General features: G+C 48.5%; 1 protein-coding gene across 2 annotated transcripts in view; it reads right to left on the reverse strand.

Annotated features, from left to right (window-relative positions):
• The window catches only part of DNMT3A (DNA methyltransferase 3 alpha), a 473310-nt gene that overhangs the window by 359123 nt on the left and 90430 nt on the right, over positions 1–23757 (reverse strand). The window lies entirely within an intron of this gene.

The raw sequence follows: 23757 nt of genomic DNA on the forward strand, positions 1-23757 counted from the left end.
TAAAACCAGGTAACATAGCACAGGGCACAGGTAATACCAGGTAACATAGCACAGAGCACAGGTAAAACCAGGTAACATAGCACAGGGCACAGGTAATACCAGGTAACATAGCACAGGGCACAGGTAATACCAGTTAACATAGCACAGGGCACAGGTAATACCAGGTAACATAGCACAGAGCACAGGTAATACCAGATAACATAGCACAGAGCACAGGTAAAACCAGGTAACATAGCACAGGGCACAGGTAATACCAGGTAACATGGCACAGGGCACAGGTAATACCAGGTAACATAGCACAGAGCACAGGTAAAACCAGGTAACATAGCACAGAGCACAGGTAAAACCAGGTAACATAGCACAGGGCACAGGTAATACCAGGTAACATAGCACAGAGCACAGGTAAAACCAGGTAACATAGCACAGGGCACAGGTAATACCAGGTAACATAGGACAGGGCACAGGTAATACCAGGAAACATAGCACAGGGCCCAGGTAATACAAGGTAACATAGCACAGGACACAGGGAATACCAGGTAACATAGCACAGGGCACAGGGAATACCAGGTAACATAGCACAGGGCACACGTAATACCAGGTAACATAGCACAGGGCACAGGTAAAACCAGGTAACATAGCACAGGGCACAGGTAATACCAGGTAACATAGCACAGGACACAGGGAATACCAGGAAACATAGCACAGGGCACAGGGAATACCAGGTAACATAGCACAAGGCACAGGTAATACCAGGCAATATAGCACAGGGCACAGGTAATACCAGGTAAGACAGCACAGGGCACAGGTAAAACCAGGTAACATAGCACAGGGCACAGGTAAAACCAGGTAACATAGCACAGGGCACAGGTAATACCAGGTAACATAGCACAGGACACAGGGAATACCAGGAAACATAGCACAGGGCACAGGGAATACCAGGTAACATAGCACAAGGCACAGGTAATACCAGGTAATATAGCACAGGGCACAGGTAATACCAGGTAATATAGCACAGGTAATACCAGGTAACATAGCACAGGGCACAGGTAATACCAGGTAATATAGCACAGGGCACAGGTAATACCAGGTAACATAGCACAGGGCACAGGTAATACAAGGAAACATAGCACAGGGCACAGGGAATACCAGGTAACATAGCACAAGGCACAGGTAATACCAGGTAATATAGCACAGGGCACAGGTAATACCAGGTAACATAGCACAGGGCACAGGTAATACCAGGTAACATAACACAGGGCACAGGTAATACCAGGTAACATAGCACAGGGCACAGGTAATACCAGGTAAGACAGCACAGGGCACAGGTAAAACCAGGTAACATAGCACAGGGCACAGGTAAAACCAGGTAACATAGCATAGGGCACAGGTAATACCAGGTAACATAGCACAGGGCACAGGGAATACCAGGTAACATAGCACAGGGCACAGGTAATACCAGGTAACATAGCACAGGGCACAGGTAATACCAGGTAACACAGCACAGGGCACAGGTAAAACCAGGTAACATAGCACAGGGCACAGGTAAAACCAGGTAACATAGCACAGGGCACAGGAAAAACCAGGTAACATGGCACAGGTAATACCAGGTAACATAGCACAGGACACAGGTAATACCAGGTAACATAGCACAGGAAACAGGTAATACCAGGTAACATAGCACAGGGCACAGGTAAAACCAGGTAACATGGCACAGGTAATACGAGGTAACATAGCACAGGGCACAGGTAAAACCAGGTAACATGGCACAGGTAATACCAGGTAACATAGCACAGGGCACAGGTAAAACCAGGTAACATAGCACAGGTAATACCAGGTAACATAGCACAGGGCACAGGTAAAACCAGGTAACATGGCACAGGTAATACCAGGTAACATAGCACAGGAAACAGGTAATACCAGGTAACATAGCACAGGGCACAGGTAAAACCAGGTAACATGGCACAGGTAATACCAGGTAACATAGCACAGGGCACAGGTAAAACCAGGTAACATAGCACAGGGCACAGGTAAAACCAGGTAACATGGCACAGGTAATACGAGGTAACATAGCACAGGGCACAGGTAAAACCAGGTAACATGGCACAGGTAATACCAGGTAACATAGCACAGGGCACAGGTAAAACCAGGTAACATGGCACAGGTAATACCAGGTAACATAGCACAGGAAACAGGTAATACCAGGTAACATAGCACAGGGCACAGGTAAAACCAGGTAACATGGCACAGGTAATACCAGGTAACATAGCACAGGGCACAGGTAAAACCAGGTAACATAGCACAGGGCACAGATAATACCAAGTAACACAGGACAGGGCACAGGTAATACCAGGTAACATAGCACAGGGCACAGGGAATACCAGGTAACATAGCACAGGGCACAGGTAATACCAGGTAACATAGCACAGGGCACAGGTAATACCAGGTAACACAGCACAGGGCACAGGTAAAACCAGGTAACATAGCACAGGGCACAGGTAAAACCAGGTAACATAGCACAGGGCACAGGAAAAACCAGGTAACATGGCACAGGTAATACCAGGTAACATAGCACAGGACACAGGTAATACCAGGTAACATAGCACAGGAAACAGGTAATACCAGGTAACATAGCACAGGGCACAGGTAAAACCAGGTAACATGGCACAGGTAATACGAGGTAACATAGCACAGGGCACAGGTAAAACCAGGTAACATAGCACAGGGCACAGATAATACCAAGTAACACAGGACAGGGCACAGGTAATACCAGGTAACATAGGATAGGGCACAGGTAATACCAGGTAACATAGCACAGGGCACAGGTAATACCGATAACATAGCACAGGGCACAGGTAATACCATGTAACATAGCAGAGGGCACAGGTAATACCGGTAACATAGTACAGGACACAGGTAATACCATATAACATAGCACAGGGCACAGATAAAACCAGGTAACATGGCACAGGTAATATCAGGTAACATAGCACAGGGCACAGTTAAAACCAGGTAACATAGCACATTACACAGGTAATACCAGGTAACATAGCACAGGGCACAGGTAAAACCAGGTAACATAGCACAGGGCACAGGTAATACCAGGTAACATAGCATAGGGCACAGGTAAAACCAGGTAACATGGCACAGGTAATACCAGGTAACATAGCACAGGGCACAGGTAAAACCAGGTAACATGGCACAGGTAATACCAGGTAACATAGCACAGGACACAGGTAATACCAGGTAACATAGCACAGGACACAGGTAATACCAGGTAACATAGCACAGGGCACAGGTAAAACCAGGTAACATGGCACAGGTAATACCAGCTAACATGGCACAAGGCAAAGATATTACCAAGTAACACAGGACAGGGCACAGGTAATACCAGGTAACATAGGATAGGGCACAGGGAATACCAGGTAACATAGCACAGGTAATACCAAGTAACATAGCACAGGGCACAGGTAATACCAGGTAACATAGCACAGGGCACAGATAATACCAGGTAACAGAGAACAGGAGACAGTCAATATCAGGTAACACACCACAGAAAAAAAACAGCTAAAACAACACATGGCACAGGTAACATAACACAAGTAACATAGCACAGGGCACAGGTAATACCAGGTAACATAGCACATTACACAGCTAATACCAGGTAACATAGCACAGGGCACAGGTAAAACCAGGTAACATAGCACAGGGCACAGGTAATACCAGGTAACATAGCACAGGGCACAGGTAAAACCAGGTAACATGGCACAGGTAATATCAGCTAACATGGCACAGGTAATACCAGGTAACATAGCACAGGACACAGGTAATACCAGGTAAAATAGCACAGGACACAGGTAATACCAGGTAACATAGCACAGGGCACAGGTAAAACCAGGTAACATGGCACAGGTAATACCAGCTAACATGGCACAGGGCACAGATAATACCAAGTAACACAGGACAGGGCACAGGTAATACCAGGTAACATAGGATAGGGCACAGGGAATACCAGGTAACATAGCACAGGTAATACCAAGTAATATAGCACAGGGCACAGGGAATACCAGGTAACATAGCACAGGGCACAGGTAATACCAGGTAACAGAGAACAGGAGACAGTCAATATCAGGTAACACAGCACAGAAAAAAAACAGCTAAAACAACACATGGCACAGGTAACATAGCACAAGTAACATAGCACAGGGCACAGGTAATATCAGGTAATAGCACAGGGCACTAGTAATACCAGGTAACATGACACGGGGCACAAGGACTACCAGGTAACATGGCACAAGTAATACCAGGTAACAGGGCACAGGTAAAAATAGGTAACAAGGCACAGGGAATACCAAGTAACATAGCACAGGTAATACCAAGTAACATAGCATAGGGCACAGGGAATACCAGGTAACATAGCACAGGTAATACCGGTAACATAGTACAGGGCACAGGTAATACCGGTAACATAGTACAGGGCACAGGTAATACCAGGTAACATAGCACAGGGCACAGGTAATACCGGTAACATAGTACAGGGCACAGGTAATACCATGTAACATAGGACAGGGCACAGGTAATACCAGGTAACATAGCACAGGGCACAGGTAATACCAGGTAACATAGCACAGGGCACAGGTAAAACCAGGTAACATAGCACAGGGCACAGGTAATACCATGTTAACATAGCACAGGGCACAGGTAATACCGGTAACATAGTACAGGGCACAGGTAATACCATGTTAACATAGCACAGGGCACAGGTAATACCAGGTAACATAGCACAGGACACAGTTAATACCAGGTAACATAGCACAGGACACAGGTAATACCAGGTAACATAGCACAGGACACAGGTAATACCGGTAACATAGTACAGGGCACAGGTAATACCAGGTAACATAGGACAGGGCACAGGTAATACCAGGTAACATAGCACAGGACACGGCAGTAATACCAGATAACATAGCACAGGGAATACCAGGTAACATAGCACAGGTAATACCAGGCAACATGGCACAGGTAATATCAGGTAACATGGCACAGGACACACGGAATACCAGGTAACATGGAATATGACACAGGTAACACTAGGTAATATAGCACAGCACACAGGTAATACCAGGCAACATAGCACAAACCACAGGTAATACCAGGTAACATAGCATAGGTAATACCAGGAAACATAGCACAGGGCACAGGTAATACCAGGTAAAATAGCACAGGGCACAGGGAATACCAGGTAACATGGTACAGGGCACAGGTAAAACCAGGTAACATGGCACAGGTAATACCAGATAACATAGCACAGGGCACAGGTAATATCAAATAACATAGCAAAGGGCACAGGTCATACCAGGTAACATAGCACAGGGCACAGGGAATACTAGGTAACATGGCACAGGTAAAACCAGGTAACATGGCAGAGGGCACAGGTAATACCAGGTAACAAGGTGCACGGAATACCGAGAACATGGCACAGAGCACAGGGAATACCAGGTAACATGGCACAGGTAATACAGGTAATATGCCACAGGTAATATCAGGTAACATGGCACAGGTAATACCAGGTAACATGGCACAGGGCACAGGTAATACCAGGTAACATGGCACAGGTAATACCAGATAACATAGCACAGGGCACAGGTAATATCAAATAACATAGCAAAGGGCACAGGTCATACCAGGTAACATAGCACAGGGCACAGGGAATACTAGGTAACATGGCACAGGTAAAACCAGGTAACATGGCAGAGGGCACAGGTAATACCAGGTAACAAGGTGCACGGAATACCGAGAACATGGCACAGAGCACAGGGAATACCAGGTAACATGGCACAGGTAATACAGGTAATATGCCACAGGTAATATCAGGTAACATGGCACAGGTAATACCAGGTAACATGGCACAGGGCACAGGTAATACCAGGTAACATAGCACAGAGCACAGGTAAAACCAGGTAACATAGGACAGGGCACAGGTAATACCAGGTAACATGGCACACTGCACAGTTAATATCAGGTAACATAGCAGAAGTAATACATGTAACACAGCATAGGGAACAGGTAATGCCTGGTAGCACAGCATAAGTATTCAAGTACAGATAGGTATTATTGCTCAAGCCTCCATCTAACACTAGGAGCACAGGTAATACTATGTAACATGGTGCAGGTAGTCAGATAAAACTGGATAGCGCAGAGTAAAGCCGATAATGTCCTATAGGTGTCTAGGCCACGCCAGGGGACACAGGTAATACTAGGGAAAATTGCACAGAAGATGATTCATAAGTAATATCAGGTAAAAAGGCAACAGAGTCTTTGAAACACCTGGAACCAGAGATCATCCCAGGTAACAGAGCACCCTACTCCGGTAACAACAGTAATACCTGACAGCACTATATAAGTGTCTGCTACATGGCGAGAGTTAGAAATAAGTGCAGGTAACATGAGTTATAGACATGTCCAGCTAATATTATACCAAGCATCAAGTCAAGAGTGTGCAAATATCACTGCAGGTAATACTGAGTGCACATACTGTATACGGAGTAACACAGGAGGCCACAGGACATGGCAGGTAACATCAGAAAATACAGCTAATGCCAAGAGCTGCAGGTAATACTAGATAACATGTTATGGGGCCAAGAAGTGCAATACTGATATCACAGTACAAACAGTGAGAGGTTATATGGCAGCGCTGTCCAAGGAATAGCTGGTACAGGGCATTGCACAGGTAATACCAGGTAACATAGCACAGGACACAGGTAATACCAGGTAACATAGCACAGGGCCCAGGTAATACTAGGTAACATAGCACAGGGCACAGGTAATACCAGGTAACATAGCACAGGGCACAGGTAATACCAGGTAACATAGCACAGGGCACACGTAATACCAGGTAACATAGCACAGGGCACAGGTAAAACCAGGTAACATAGCACAGGGCACAGGTAATACCAGGTAACATAGCACAGGACACAGGGAATACCAGGAAACATAGCACAGGGCACAGGGAATACCAGGAAACATAGCACAGGGCACAGGTAATACCAGGTAACATAGCACAGGGCACACGTAATACCAGGTAACATAGCACAGGGCACAGGTAAAACCAGGTAACATAGCACAGGGCACAGGGAATACCAGGTAACATAGCACAGGACACAGGGAATACCAGGAAACATAGCACAGGGCACAGGGAATACCAGGTAACATAGCACAAGGCACAGGTAATACCAGGTAATATAGCACAGGGCACAGGTAATACCAGGTAAGACAGCACAGGGCACAGGTAAAACCAGGTAACATAGCACAGGGCACAGGTAAAACCAGGTAACATAGCACAGGGCACAGGTAATACCAGGTAACATAGCACAGGACACAGGGAATACCAGGAAACATAGCACAGGGCACAGGGAATACCAGGTAACATAGCACAAGGCACAGGTAATACCAGGTAATATAGCACAGGGCACAGGTAATACCAGGTAACATAGCACAGGGCACAGGTAATACCAGGTACCATAACACAGGGCACAGGTAATACCAGGTAACATAGCACAGGGCACAGGTAATACCAGGTAAGACAGCACAGGGCACAGGTAAACCAGGTAACATAGCACAGGGCACAGGTAAAACCAGGTAACATAGCACAGGGCACAGGTAAAACCAGGTAACATGGCACAGGTAAAACCAGCTAACATAGCACAGGGCACAGATAATACCAGGTAAAATAGGATGGGGCACAGGGAATACCAGGTAACATAGCACAGGTAATACCAAGCAACATAGCACAGGGCACAGGTAATACCAGGTAACATACCACACGGCACAGGTAAAACCATGTAACCTAGCACAGGTAATAGCACAGGGCACAGGTAATACCAGGTAACATAGCACAGGGCACAGATAAAACCAGGTAACATAGCACAGGGCACAGGTAAAACCAGGTAACATGGCACAGGTAAAACCAGCTAACATAGCACAGGGCACAGATAATACCAGGTAAAATAGGATGGGGCACAGGGAATACCAGATAACATAGCACAGGTAATACCAGGTAACATAGCACACGACACAGGTAAAACCATGTAACCTAGCACAGGTAATAGCACAGGGCACAGGTAATACCAGGTAACATGGCATGGGGCACAAGGACTACCAGGTAACATGGCACAGGTAATATCAGGTAACAGGGCACAGGTAAAAATAGGTAAAAAGGCACAGGGAATACCAAGTAACATAGCACAGGACACAGGTAATACCAGGTAACATAGCACAGGGCACAGGTAATTCCAGGTAACATAGCACAGGACACAGGTAATATCAGGTAACATAACATATAGCACAGGACACAGGTAATACCAGGTAACATAGCACAGGTAACATAACATATAGCACAGGACACAGGTAATACCAGGCAACAGAGAACAGGAGACAGTCAATATCAGGTAACACAGCACAGAAAAAAAACAGCTAAAACAACACATGGCACAGGTAACATAGCACAGGGCACAGATAATACCAGGTAACATAGCACAGGAAATATAGAATAGGAAACAGGTAATACCAGGTAACATAGCATAGGGCACAGGTAAAACCATGTAACCTAGCACAGGTAATAGCACAGGTAATACCAGGTAACATGGCACGGGGCACAAGGACTACCAGGTAACATGGCACAGGTAATATCAGGTAAAAGGGCACAGGTAAAAATAGGTAACAAGGCACAGGGAATACCAAGTAACATAGCACAGGTAATAACAAGTAACATAGCACAGGGCACAGGTAATACCGATAACATAGTACAGGGCACAGGTAATACCAGGTAACATAGCACAGGGCACAGGTAATACCGGTAACATAGTACAGGGCACAGGTAATACCATGTAACATAGGACAGGGCACAGGTAATACCAGGTAACATCGCACAGGGCACAGGTAATACCAGGTAACATAGCACAGGGCACAGGTAATACCGGTAACATAGCACAGGGCACAGGTAATACCATGTAACATAGCAGAGGGCACAGGTAATACCAGGTAACATAGCACAGGACACAGTTAATACCAGGTAACATAGCACAGGGCACAGGTAATACCGGTATCATAGTACAGGGCACAGGTAATACCATATAACATAGGACAGGGCACAGGTAAAACCAGGTAACATGGCACAGGTAATATCAGGTAACATAGCACAGGGCACAGTTAAAACCAGGTAACATAGCACATTACACAGGTAATACCAGGCAACATAGCACAGGGCACAAGTAAAACCAGGTAACATAGCACAGGGCACAGGTAATACCAGGTAACATAGCACAGGGCACAGGTAAAACCAGGTAACATGGCACAGGTAATACCAGGTAACATAGCACAGGACACAGGTAATACCAGGTAACATAGCACAGGACACAGGTAATACCAGGTAACATAGCACAGGGCACAGGTAAAACCAGGTAACATGGCACAGGTAATACCAGCTAACATGGCACAGGGCACAGATAATACCAAGTAACACAGGACAGGGCACAGGTAATACCAGGTAACATAGGACAGGGCACAGGTAATACCAGGTAACATAGCACAGGTAATACCAGGTAACATAGCACAGGACACAGGTAATACCAGGTAACATAGCACAGGACACAGGTAATACCAGGTAACATAGCACAGGACACAGGTAATACCAGGTAACATAGCACAGGGCACAGGTAAAACCAGGTAACATGGCACAGGTAATACCAGCTAACATGGCACAGGGCACAGATAATACCAAGTAACACAGGACAGGGCACAGGTAATACCAGGTAACATAGGACAGGGCACAGGGAATACCAGGTAACATAGCACAGGTAATACCAAGTAACATAGCGCAGGACAGGACACGTGTAATACCAGGTAACAGGGCACAGGTAATATCAGGTAACAGAGAACAGGAGACAGTCAATATCAGGTAACAGCACAGAAAAAAAACAGCTAAAACAACACATGGCACAGGTAACATAGCACAAGTAACATGGCACAGGTAATACCAGGTAACATAGCACATTACACAGCTAATACCAGGTAACATAGCACAGGGCACAGGTAAAACCAGGTAACATAGCACAGGGCACAGGTAATACCAGGTAACATAGCACAGGGCACAGGTAAAACCAGGTAACATGGCACAGGTAATACCAGGTTACATAGCACAGGACACAGGTAATACCAGGTTACATAGCACAGGACACAGGTAATACCAGGTAACATAGCACAGGGCACAGGTAAAATCAGGTAACATGGCACAGGCAATACCAGCTAACATGGCACAGGGCACAGATAATACCAAGTAACACAGGACAGGGCACAGGTAACATAGGATAGGGCACAGGGAATACCAGGTAACATAGCACAGGTAATACCAAGTAACATAGCACAGGGCACAGGGAATACCAGGTAACATAGCACAGGGCACAGGTAATACCAGGTAACATAGCACAGGACACAGGTAATACCAGGTAACAGAGAACAGGAGACAGTCAATATCAGGTAACACAGCACAGAAAAAAAACAGCTAAAACAACACATGGCACAGGTAACATAGCACAAGTAACATAGCACAGGGCACAGGTAATACCAGGTAATATAGCACAGGTAATATCAGGTAATAGCACAGGGCACTAGTAATACCAGGTAACATGGCACTGGGCACAAGGACTACCAGGTAACATGGCACAGGTAATACCAGGTAACAGGGCACAGGTAAAAATAGGTAACAAGGCACAGGGAATACCAAGTAACATAGCACAGGTAATACCAAGTAACATAGCATAGGGCACAGGGAATACCAGGTAACATAGCACAGGTAATACCGGTAACATAGTACAGGGCACAGGTAATACCGGTAACATAGTACAGGGCACAGGTAATACCAGGTAACATAGCACAGGGCACAGGTAATACCAGGTAACATAGTACAGGACACAGGTAATACCATGTAACATAGTACAGGGCACAGATAATACCAGGTAACATAGCACAGGGCACAGGTAATACCAGGTAACATAGCACAGGGCACAGGTAAAACCGGTAACATAGTACAGGGCACAGGTAATACCATGTAACATAGCACAGGGCACAGGTAATACCAGGTAACATAGTACAGGACACAGATAATACCAGGTAACATAGCACAGGACACAGGTAATACCAGGTAACATAGCACAGGACACAGGTAATACCGGTAACATAGTACAGGGCACAGGTAATACCATATAACATAGGACAGGGCACAGGTAATACCAGGTAACATAGGACAGGGCACAGGTAATACCAGGTAACATAGCACAGGACACGGCGGTAATACCAGATAACATAGCACAGGGAATACCAGGTAACATAGCACAGGGCACAGGTAATACCAGGTAACATAGCACACGGCACAGGTAATACCAGGCAACATGGCACAGGTAATACCAGGTAACATGGCACAGGACACACGGAATACCAGGTAACATGGAATATGACACAGGTAACACTAGGTAATATAGCACAGCACACAGGTAATACCAGGCAACATAGCACAAACCACAGGTAATACCAGGTAAAATAGCACAGGGCACAGGGAATACCAGATAACATGGTACAGGGTACAGGTAAAACCAGGTAACATGGCACAGGTAATACTAGATAACATAGCACAGGGCACAGGTCATACCAGGTAACATAGAACAGGGCACAGGGAATACTAGGTAACATGGCACAGGTAAAACCAGGTAACATGGCAGAGGGCACAGGTAATACCAGGTAACAAGGTACACGGAATACCGAGAACATGGCACAGAGCACAGGGAATACCAGGTAACATGGCACAGGTAATACAGGTAATATGCCACAGGTAATATCAGGTAACATGGCACAGGTAATACCAGGTAACATGGCACAGGTAATACCAGGTAACATAGCACAGGGCACAGGTAAAACCAGGTAACATGGCACACTGCACAGGTAATATCAGGTAACATAGCAGAAGTAATACATGTAACACAGCATAGGGAACAGGTAATGCCTGGTAGCACAGCATAAGTATTCAAGTACAGATAGGTATTATTGCACAAGCCTCCATCTAACACTAGGAGCACAGGTAATACTATGTAACATGGTGCAGGTAGTCAGATAAAACTGGATAGCGCAGAGTAAAGCCGATAATGTCCTATAGGTGTCTAGGCCACGCCAGGGGACACAGGTAATACTAGGGAAAATTGCACAGAAGATGATTCATAAGTAATATCAGGTAAAAAGGCAACAGAGTCTTTGAAACACCTGGAACCAGAGATCATCCCAGGTAACAGAGCACCCTACTCCGGTAACAACAGTAATACCTGACAGCACTATATAAGTGTCTGCTACATGGCGAGAGTTAGAAATAAGTGCAGGTAACATGAGTTATAGACATGTCCAGCTAATATTATACCAAGCATCAAGTCAAGAGTGTGCAAATATCACTGCAGGTAATACTGAGTGCACATACTGTATACGGAGTAACACAGGAGGCCACAGGACATGGCAGGTAACATCAGAAAATACAGCTAATGCCAAGAGCTGCAGGTAATACTAGATAACATGTTATGGGGCCAAGAAGTGCAATACTGATATCACAGTACAAACAGTGAGAGGTTATATGGCAGCGCTGTCCAAGGAATAGCTGGTACAGGGCATTGCACAGGTAATACCAGGTAACATAGCACAGGACACAGGGAATACCAGGAAACATAGCACAGGACACAGGGAATACCAGGAAACATAGCACAGGGCACAGGTAATACCAGGTAACATAGCACAGGGCACAGGTAATACCAGGTAACATAGCACAGGGCACAGGTAATACCAGGTAACATAGCACAGAGCACAGGTAATACCAGGTAACATAGCACAGGGCACAGGTAAAACCAGGTAACATAGCACAGGGCACAGGTAAAACCAGGTAACAGAGCACAGGGCACAGGTAAAACCAGCTAACATGGCACAGGTAAAACCAGCTAACATAGCACAGGGCACAGATAATACCAAGTAACACAGGACAGGCCACAGGTAATACCAGGTAAAATAGGATGGGGCACAGAGAATACCAGGTAACATAGCACAGGTAATACCAAGTAACATAGCATAGGGCACAGGTAATACCAGGTAACACAGCACAGGGCACAGGTAATACCAGGTAACAGGGCACAGGTAATACCAGGTAACATAGCACAGGGCACAGGTAATATAATGTAACATAGCACAGGACACAGATAATACCAGGTAACAGAGAACAGGAGACATGCAATATCAGGTAACACAGCACAGAAAAAAACAGCTAAAACAACACATGGCACAGGAAATATAGTACAGGAAACAGGTAAAACCAGGTAGCATGGCACGGGGCACATGGACTACCAGGTAACATGGCACAGGTAATACCAGGTAACAAGGCACAGGTAAAAACAGGTAACAAGGCACAGGGAATACCAAGAAACATAGCACAGGTAATACCAAGTAACATAGCACAGGGCACAGGTAATACCAGGTAACATAGCACTGGGCACAGGTAATACCAGGTAACATGGCACAGGTAATACCAAGTAACATAGCACAGGGCACAGGTAATACCAGGTAACATAGCACATGGCACAGGTAATACCAGGTAACATGGCACAGGGCACAGGTAATACCAAGTAACATAGCACAGGGCACAGGTAATACCAGGTAACATAGCACAGGTAATACCAGGTAACATAGCACAGGGCACAGGTAACATAACATATAGCACAGGACACAGATAATACCAGGTAACAGAGAACAGGAGACAGGCAATATCAGGTAACACAGCACAGAAAAAAAACAGCTACAACAAAACATGGCACAGGTAACATAGCACAGGGCACAGATAATACCAGGTAACATAGGACAGGGCACAGGTAATACCAGGTAACATAGGACAGGGCACAGGTAATACCAGGTAACATAGCACAGGACACGGCGGTAATACCAGATAACAGAGCACAGGGAACACCAGGTAACATAGCACAGGTAATACCAGGTAACATAGCACAGGGCACAGGTAATACCAGGTAACAGCACATTGCACAGGTAATACCAGAAAACATGGCACAGGTAATACCAGGTAACATGTTACAGGACACACGGAATACCAGGTAACATGGCATATGCCACAGGTAACACTAGGTAATATAGCACAGCACACAGGTAATACCAGGTAACATAGCACAAAGCACAGATAATACCAGGTAACATAGCATAGGTAATACTAGGTAACATAGCACAGGGCACAGGTAATACCAGGTAACATAGCACAGGGAATACCAGGTAACATGGTACAGGGCACAGGTAATATCAAATAACATAGCAAAGGGCACAGGAAATGCCAGGTAACATAGGACAGGGCACAGGTAATACCAGGTAACATAGCACAGGACACGGCGGTAATACCAGATAACATAGCACAGGGAATACCAGGTAACATAGCACAGGTAATACCAGGTAACATAGCACAGGTAATACCAGGTAACATAGCACATGGCACAGGTAATACCAGGTAACATGGCACAGGGCACAGGTAATACCAGGTAACATGGCACTGGGCACAGGTAATACCAGGTAACATGGCACAGGTAATACCAAGTAACATAGCACAGGGCACAGGTAATACCAGGTAACATAGCACATGGCACAGGTAATACCAGGCAACATGGCACAGGGCACAGGTAATACCAAGTAAAATAGCACAGGGCACAGGTAATACCAGGTAACATAGCACAGGTAATACCAGGTAACATAGCACAGGGCACAGGTAACATAACATATAGCACAGGACACAGATAATACCAGGTAACAGAGAACAGGAGACAGGCAATATCAGGTAACACAGCACAGAAAAAAAACAGCTACAACAAAACATGGCACAGGTAACATAGCACAGGGCACAGGTAATACCAGTAACATAGCACAGGGCACAGATAATACCAGGTAACATAGGACAGGGCACAGGTAATACCAGGTAACATAGGACAGGGCACAGGTAATACCAGGTAACATAGCACAGGACACGGCGGTAATACCAGATAACAGAGCACAGGGAACACCAGGTAACATAGCACAGGTAATACCAGGTAACATAGCACAGGGCACAGGTAATACCAGGTAACAGCACATTGCACAGGTAATACCAGGTAACATGGCACAGGTAATACCAGGTAACATAGGACAGGGCACAGGTAATACCAGGTAACATAGGACAGGGCACAGGTAATACCAGGTAACATAGGACAGGGCACAGGTGATACCAAGTAGCACAGCACAAGGCACAGGTAACACAGCACAGGGCACAGGTAATACCAGGTAACATAGTACATGGCACAGGTAATATCAGGTATCATAGCACAAGACACAGATAATCCCAGGTAACATAGCACAGGGAACAGGTAATACCAGGTAACATAGCACAGGGCATAGGTAGTACCAGGTAACAGGGCATAGGTAATACCAGGTAAAAGGGCACAGGTAATATCAGGTAACAGGGCATAGGTAATAAGAGTTAACAGGGCACAGGTAATACCAGGTAACATAGCACAGGACACACGGAATACCAGGTAACATGGCATATTCCACAGGTAAAACTAGGTAATATAGCACAGCACACAGGTAATACCAGGTAACATAGCACAAAGCACAGATAATACCAGGTAACATAGCATAGGTAATACTAGGTAACATAGCACAGGGCACAGGTAATACCAGGTAACATAGCACAGGGAATACCAGGTAACATGGTACAGGGCACAGGTAATATCAAATAACATAGCAAAGGGCACAGGAAATGCCAGGTAACATAGGACAGGGCACAGGTAATACCAGGTAACATAGCACAGGACACGGCGGTAATACCAGATAACATAGCACAGGGAATACCAGGTAACATAGCACAGGTAATACCAGGTAACATAGCACAGGTAATACCAGGTATCATAGCACATGGCACAGGTAATACCAGGTAACATGGCACAGGGCACAGGTAATACCAGGTAACATGGCACAGGACACAGGTAATACCAGGTAACATGGCACAGGACACACGGAATACCAGGTAACATGGCATATGGCACAGGTAACACTAGGTAATATAGCACAGCACACAGGTAATACCAGTTAACATAGCACAGGTAATACCAGGTAACATAGCACAGGTAATACCAGGTAATCTAGCACAGGGCACAGGGAATACCAGGTAACATGGCATAGGTAATACCAGGTAACATAGCATAGGGCACAGGTAATACCAGGTAACATAGCACAGGGCACAGGGAATACCAGGTAACATGGTACAGGGCACAGGTAAAACCAGGTAACATGGCACAGGTAATACCAGATAACATAGCACATGGCACAGGTAATACCAGGTGACATAGCACAGGGCACAGGTAATACCAGGTATCATGGCACAGGACACACAGGTAATACCAGGTAACATAGCACAAAGCACAGGTAATACCAGGTAACATAGCATAGGTAATACCATGTAACATAGCATAGGGCACAGGTGATACCAGGTAACATAGCACAGGGCACAGGAAATACCAGGAAACAGGGCATAGGTAATACCAGGTAACATAGCACAGGGCACAGGAAATACCAGGTAACATAGCACAGGGCACAGGTAATTCCAGGTAAAATAGCACAGGGCACAGGGAATACCAGGTAACATAGCATAGGTAATACCAGGTAACATAGCACAGGGCACAGGTAATACCAGGTAACATAGTACAGGGCACAGGGAATACCAGGCAACATGGTACAGGGCACAGGTAATACCAGGTAACATGGCACAGGTAATACCAGATAACATAGCACAGGTAATACCAGATAACATAGCACAGGGCACAGGTAATATCAAATAACATAGCAAAGGGCACAGGTAATGCCAGGTAACATAGCACAAGGGAAAACCAGATAACATGGCACAGGGAATACCAGGTAACATGGCAAAGGTAAAACGAGGTAACATGACACAGGGAGTACAAGGTAACATGGCACAGGGCACAGGTAGTACCAGGTATCATGGCACAGGTAATACCAGCTAACATAGCACAGGGCACAGATAATACCGGTAACATTGTACAGGGCACAGGTAATACCAGGTAACATAGCACAGGTAATACCAGCTAACATAGCACAGGGCACAAGTAATACCAGGTAACATAGTACAGGGCACAGGTAATACCAGGTAACATAGCACAAGGCACAGGTAATACCAGGTAACATAGTACAGGGCACAGGTAATACCGGTAACATAGTACAAGGCACAGGTAATACCAGGTAACATAGGACAGGGCACAGGTAATACCAGGTAACATAGGACAGGGCACAGGAAATACCAGGTAACATAGCACAGGGCACGGCGGTAATACCAGGTAACATGGCACAGGGAACAGGTAATACCAGGCAACATGGCACAGGTGATACCAGGTAACATAACACAGGGAACAGGTGATACCAGGTAACATAACACATGGCACAGGTAATACCAGGTAACATGGCACAGATAATACCAAGTAACACAGGACAGGGCACAGGTAATACCAGGTAACACAAGACAGGGCACAGATAATAGCAGATAACATAGCACAGGGCACAGGTAATACCAGGTAACAGGGCACAGGACACAGCGGTAATACCAGATAACATAGCATAGGGAATACCAGGTAACATAGCACAGGTAATACCAGGTAACATAGCACAGGGCACAGGTAAGACCAGGTAACATAGCACATGGCAAAGGTAATACCAGGTAACATGGCACAGGGCACAGGTAATACCAGGTAACATGGCACAGGACACACGCAATACCAAGTAACATGGCAAAGGTAACACTAGGTAATATAGCACAGCACAAATACCAGGTAACATAGCACAAAGCACAGGTAATACCAGGTAACATAGCATAGGTAATATCAGGTAATATAGCATAGGTAATACCAGGTAGCATAGCACAGGGCACAGGGAATACCAGTTAACATGGCAAAGGTAAAACGAGGTAACATGACACAGGGAATACAAGGTAATACCAGGTATAATGGCATAAGGCACTGGTAATACCAGGTAACAGGGCACAGGTAATACCAGGTAACATAGCACAAGGCACAGGTAATACCAGGTAACATAGCACAGGGCACAGGTAATACCAGGTAACATAGGACAGGGCACAGATAATACCAGGTAACATAGCACAGGGCACAGGTAATACCAGCTAACATAGCACAAGGCACAGGTAATACCGTTAACATATTAAAGGGCACAGGTAATACCAGGTAACATAGTACAGGTAATACCAGCTAACATAGCACAGGGCACAGGTAATACCAGGTAACATGGCACAGGGCACAGGTAATACCAGGTAACATAGGACAGGGCACAGGTAATACCAGGTAACATAGGACAGGGCACAGGTGATACCAAGTAGCACAGCACAAGGCACAGGTAACACAGCACAGGGCACAGGTAATACCAGGTAACATAGTACATGGCACAGGTAATATCAGGTATCATAGCACAAGACACAGATAATCCCAGGTAACATAGCACAGGGAACAGGTAATACCAGGTAACATAGCACAGGGCATAGGTAGTACCAGGTAACAGGGCATAGGTAATACCAGGTAAAAGGGCACAGGTAATATCAGGTAACAGGGCATAGGTAATAAGAGTTAACAGGGCACAGGTAATACCAGGTAACATAGCACAGGGCACAGGTAATACCAGGTAACAGGGCACAGGTAATACCAGGTCACATAGCACAGGGCACAGGTAATACCAGGTAACAGGGCACAGGTAATAACGGGTCACATAGCACAGGTAATACGAGGTAACAGCATAGGGCACATGTAATACCAGGTAACAGGACACAGGTAATACCAGGTAACATAGCACAGGGCACAGGTAATACCAGGTAACATAGCACAGGGCACAGGTAATACCAGGTAACAGGGCACAGGTAATACCAGGTAACATAGCACAGGGCACAGGTAATACCAGGTAACAGGGCACAGGTAATACCAGGTAACATAGCACAGGACACGTGTAATACCAGGTAACAGGGCACAGGTAATACCAGGTAACATAGCACAGGGCCCAGGTAATACCAGGTAACATAGCACAGGGCACAGGTAATACCAGGTAACAGCACAGGGCACAGGTAATACCAGGTAACATAGCACAGGGCACAGGTAATACCAGGTAACATAGCACAGGGCACAGGTAAAACCAGGTAACATAGCAGAGGGCATAGGTAATACCAGGTAACATAGCACAGGGCCCAGGTAATAAGTGGTAACAGGACACAGGTAATACCAGGTTACATAGCACAGGGCCCAGATAATACCAGGTAACAGGGCACAGGTAATACCAGGTAACATAGCACAGGGCACAGGTAATACCAGGTAACAGGGCACAGGTAATACCAGGTCACATAGCACAGGGCACAGGTAATACCAGGTAACAGGCAATACCGGGTCACATAGCACAGGTAATACGAGGTAACAGCATAGGGCACATGTAATACCAGGTAACAGGACACAGGTAATACCAGGTAACATAGCACAGGGCACAGGTAATACCAGGTAACAGGGCACAGGTAATACCAGGTAACATAGCACAGGGCACAGGTAAAACAAGGTAACATAGCAGAGGGTATAGGTAATACCAGGTAACATAGCACAGGGCCCAGGTAATACCATGTAACAGGGCACAGGTAAAACCAGGTAACATAGCACAGGGCACAGGTAATACCAGGTAACATAGCACAGGGCCCAGGTAATACCAGGTAACAGCACAGGGCACAGGTAAAACCAGGTAACATAGCACAGGACACGTGTAATACCAGGTAACAGGGCACAGGTAAAACCAGGTAACAGAGCACAGGTAATACCAGGTAACATAGCACAGGACACAGGAAATATCATGTAACATAGCACAGGGCCCAGGTAATACTAGGTAACATGGCACAGGTAATACCAGATAACAGTACAGGGCACAGGTGATACCAGGTAACAGCACAGGGCACAGGTGATACCAGGTAACAGCACAGGGCACAGGTAATACCAGGTAACATAGCACAGGGCACAGGTAGAATAAGATTACCAATAACAATAATAATTTTTATTTTTATAGCGCATATTCCACAGCACAATTTTAAAAAAGCGGAGATGTAGAGGCAACACCAAGGAGCACAGGGAGTACCAGGTCACAAACCACGTGAGTGCAAGTATAGGTGTCCAGACATGAATGCGGCTGCTCGGGACAAGTCACATCGCACATTTCACACCAAAAAGAGAAGCTGATACCAAGTAACAAACCCCAAAATAAAGTGTTTAGCACAGGAGTGCAGGTGACAGGCAGCACGGCACAGGAGAGCAGGTGACAAGCAGCACGGCACAGGAGAGCAGGTGACACGCAGCACGGCACAGGAGAGCAGGTGACACGCAGCACGGCACAGGAGAGCAGGTGACACGCAGCACGGCACAGGAGTGCAGGTGACAAGCAGCACGGCACAGGAGTGCAGGTGACAAGCAGCACGGCACAGGGGTGCAGGTGACAAGCAGCACGGCACAGGGGTGCAGGTGACAAGCAGCACGGCACAGGGGTGCAGGTGACAAGCAGCACGGCACAGGGGTGCAGGTGAGACTCAGCACGGCACAGGAGTGCAGGTGACACGCAGCACGGCACAGGAGTGCAGGTGACACGCAGCACAGCACAGGAGTGCAGGTGACAAGCAGCACGGCACAGGAGTGCAGGTGACAAGCAGCACGGCACAGGGGTGCAGGTGACAAGCAGCACGGCACAGGGGTGCAGGTGACAAGCAGCACGGCACAGGGGTGCAGGTGACAAGCAGCACGGCACAGGGGTGCAGGTGAGACTCAGCACGGCACAGGAGTGCAGGTGACACGCAGCACGGCACAGGAGAGCAGGTGACACGCAGCACGGCACAGGAGTGCAGGTGACAAGCAGCACGGCACAGGGGTGCAGGTGACACGCAGCACGGCACAGGAGTGCAGGTGACACGCAGCACGGCACAGGAGTGCAGGTGACACGCAGCACGGCACAGCGGTGCAGGTGACACGCAGCACGGCACAGGAGTGCAGGTGACACGCAGCACGGCACAGGGGTGCAGGTGACACGCAGCACGGCACAGGAGTGCAGGTGACACGCAGCACGGCACAGGAGTGCAGGTGACAAGCAGCACGGCACAGGAGTGCAGGTGACAAGCAGCACGGCACAGGAGTGCAGGTGGCACGCAGCACGGCACAGGGGTGCAGGTGACACGCAGCACGGCACAGGAGTGCAGGTGACACGCAGCACGGCACAGGGTTGTAGGTGACACGCAGCACGGCACAGGGTTGCAGGTGACACGCAGAACGGCACAGGGGTGCAGGTGACACGCAGCACGGCACAGGGGTGCAGGTGACACGCAGCACGGCACAGGGGTGCAGGTGACACGCAGCACGGCACAGGGGTGCAGGTGACACGCAGCACGGCACAGGAGTGCAGGTGACACGCAGAACGGCACAGGAGTGCAGGTGACACGCAGCACGGCACAGGAGTGCAGGTGACACGCAGCACGGCACAGGGGTGCAGGTGACACGCAGCACGGCACAGGAGTGCAGGTGACACGCAGCACGGCACAGGGGTGCAGGTGACACGCAGCACGGCACAGGAGTGCAGGTGACACGCAGCACGGCACAGGAGTGCAGGTGACAAGCAGCACGGCACAGGGGTGCAGGTGACACGCAGCACGGCACAGGAGTGCAGGTGACACGCAGCACGGCACAGAGGTGCAGGTGACACGCAGCACGGCACAGGAGTGCAGGTGAGACTCAGGACGGGACAGGAGTGCAGGTGACGCAGCACGGCACAGGAGTGCAGGTGACACGCAGCACGGCACAGGAGTGCAGGTGAGACTCAGGACGGGACAGGAGTGCAGGTGACGCAGCACGGCACAGGAGTGCAGGTGACACGCAGCACGGCACAGGAGTGCAGGTGACACGCAGCACGGCACAGGGGTGCAGGTGACACGCAGCACGGCACAGGAGTGCAGGTGACACGCAGCACGGCACAGGAGTGCAGGTGGCACGCAGCATGGCACAGCGGTGCAGGTGACACGCAGCACGGCACAGGAGTGCAGGTGACACGCAGCACGGCACAGGGGTGCAGGTGACACGCAGCACGGCACAGGAGTGCAGGTGAGACTCAGCACGGCACAGGAGTGCAGGTGACACGCAGCACGGCACAGGAGTGCAGGTGACAAGCAGCACGGCACAGGAGTGCAGGTGACAAGCAGCACGGCACAGGAGTGCAGGTGACACGCAGCACGGCACAGGAGTGCAGGTGGCACGCAGCACGGCACAGGGGTGCAGGTGACACGCAGCACGGCACAGGAGTGCAGGTGACACGCAGCACGGCACAGGGTTGTAGGTGACACGCAGCACGGCACAAGGTTGCAGGTGACACGCAGAACGGCACAGGGGTGCAGGTGACACGCAGCACGGCACAGGGGTGCAGGTGACACGCAGCACGGCACAGGGGTGCAGGTGACACGCAGCACGGCACAGGGGTGCAGGTGACACGCAGCACGGCACAGGAGTGCAGGTGACACGCAGCACGGCACAGGAGTGCAGGTGACACGCAGCACGGCACAGGGTTGTAGGTGACACGCAGCACGCACAGGGTTGCAGGTGACACGCAGCACGGCACAGGGTTGCAGGTGACACGCAGCACGGCACAGGGTTGCAGGTGACACGCAGCACGGCACAGGGGTGCAGGTGACACGCAGCACGGCACAGGGGTGCAGGTGACACTCAGCACGGCACAGGGGTGCAGGTGACACGCAGCACGGCACAGGGGTGCAGGTGACACTCAGCACGGCACAGGGTTGCAGGTGACACGCAGCACGGCACAGGGGTGCAGGTGACAAGCAGCACGGCACAGGGGTGCAGGTGACACTCAGCACGGCACAGGGGTGCAGGTGACACGCAGCACGGCACAGGGGTGCAGGTGACAAGCAGCACGGCACAGGGGTGCAGGTGACACGCAGCAGGGCACCGGGGTGCAGGTGACGCGCAGCACGGCACAGGGGTGCAGGTGACGCGCAGCACGGCACAGGGGTGCAGGCGAGGCTCAGGACGGCACAGGGTTGCAGGTGACATGCAGCACGGCACAGGAGTGCAGGTGACACACAACACGGCACAGGAGTGCAGGTGACGCAGCACGGCACAGGAGTGCAGGTGACGCAGCACGGCACAGGAGTGCAGGTGACACACAGCACGGCACAGGAGTGCAGGTGACGCAGCACGGCACAGGAGTGCAGGTGACACACAACACGGCACAGGATTGCAGGTGACGCATCACGGCACAGAAGTGCAGGTGACACGCAGCACGGCACAGGAATGCAGGTGACACGCAGCACGGCACAGGAGTGCAGGTGACACGCAGCACGGCACAGGAGTTCAGGTGGCACGCAGCATGGCACAGGAGTGCAGGTGACACGCAGCACGGCACAGGAGTGCAGGTGACACGCAGCACGGCACAGGGGTGCAGGTGACACGCAGCACGGCACAGGAGTGCAGGTGACACGCAGCACGGCACAGGAGTGCAGGTGACACGCAGCACGGCACAGGAGTGCAGGTGACACGCAGCACGGCACAGGAGTGAAGTTAATAACTGGTA

Source organism: Phyllobates terribilis, unplaced genomic scaffold (genome assembly GCF_046119375.1).
Source record: "Phyllobates terribilis strain yellow unplaced genomic scaffold, ASM4611937v1 Scaffold_3__8_contigs__length_932513732, whole genome shotgun sequence".
In the NCBI taxonomy this organism is placed as follows: Eukaryota; Metazoa; Chordata; class Amphibia; order Anura; family Dendrobatidae; genus Phyllobates; species Phyllobates terribilis.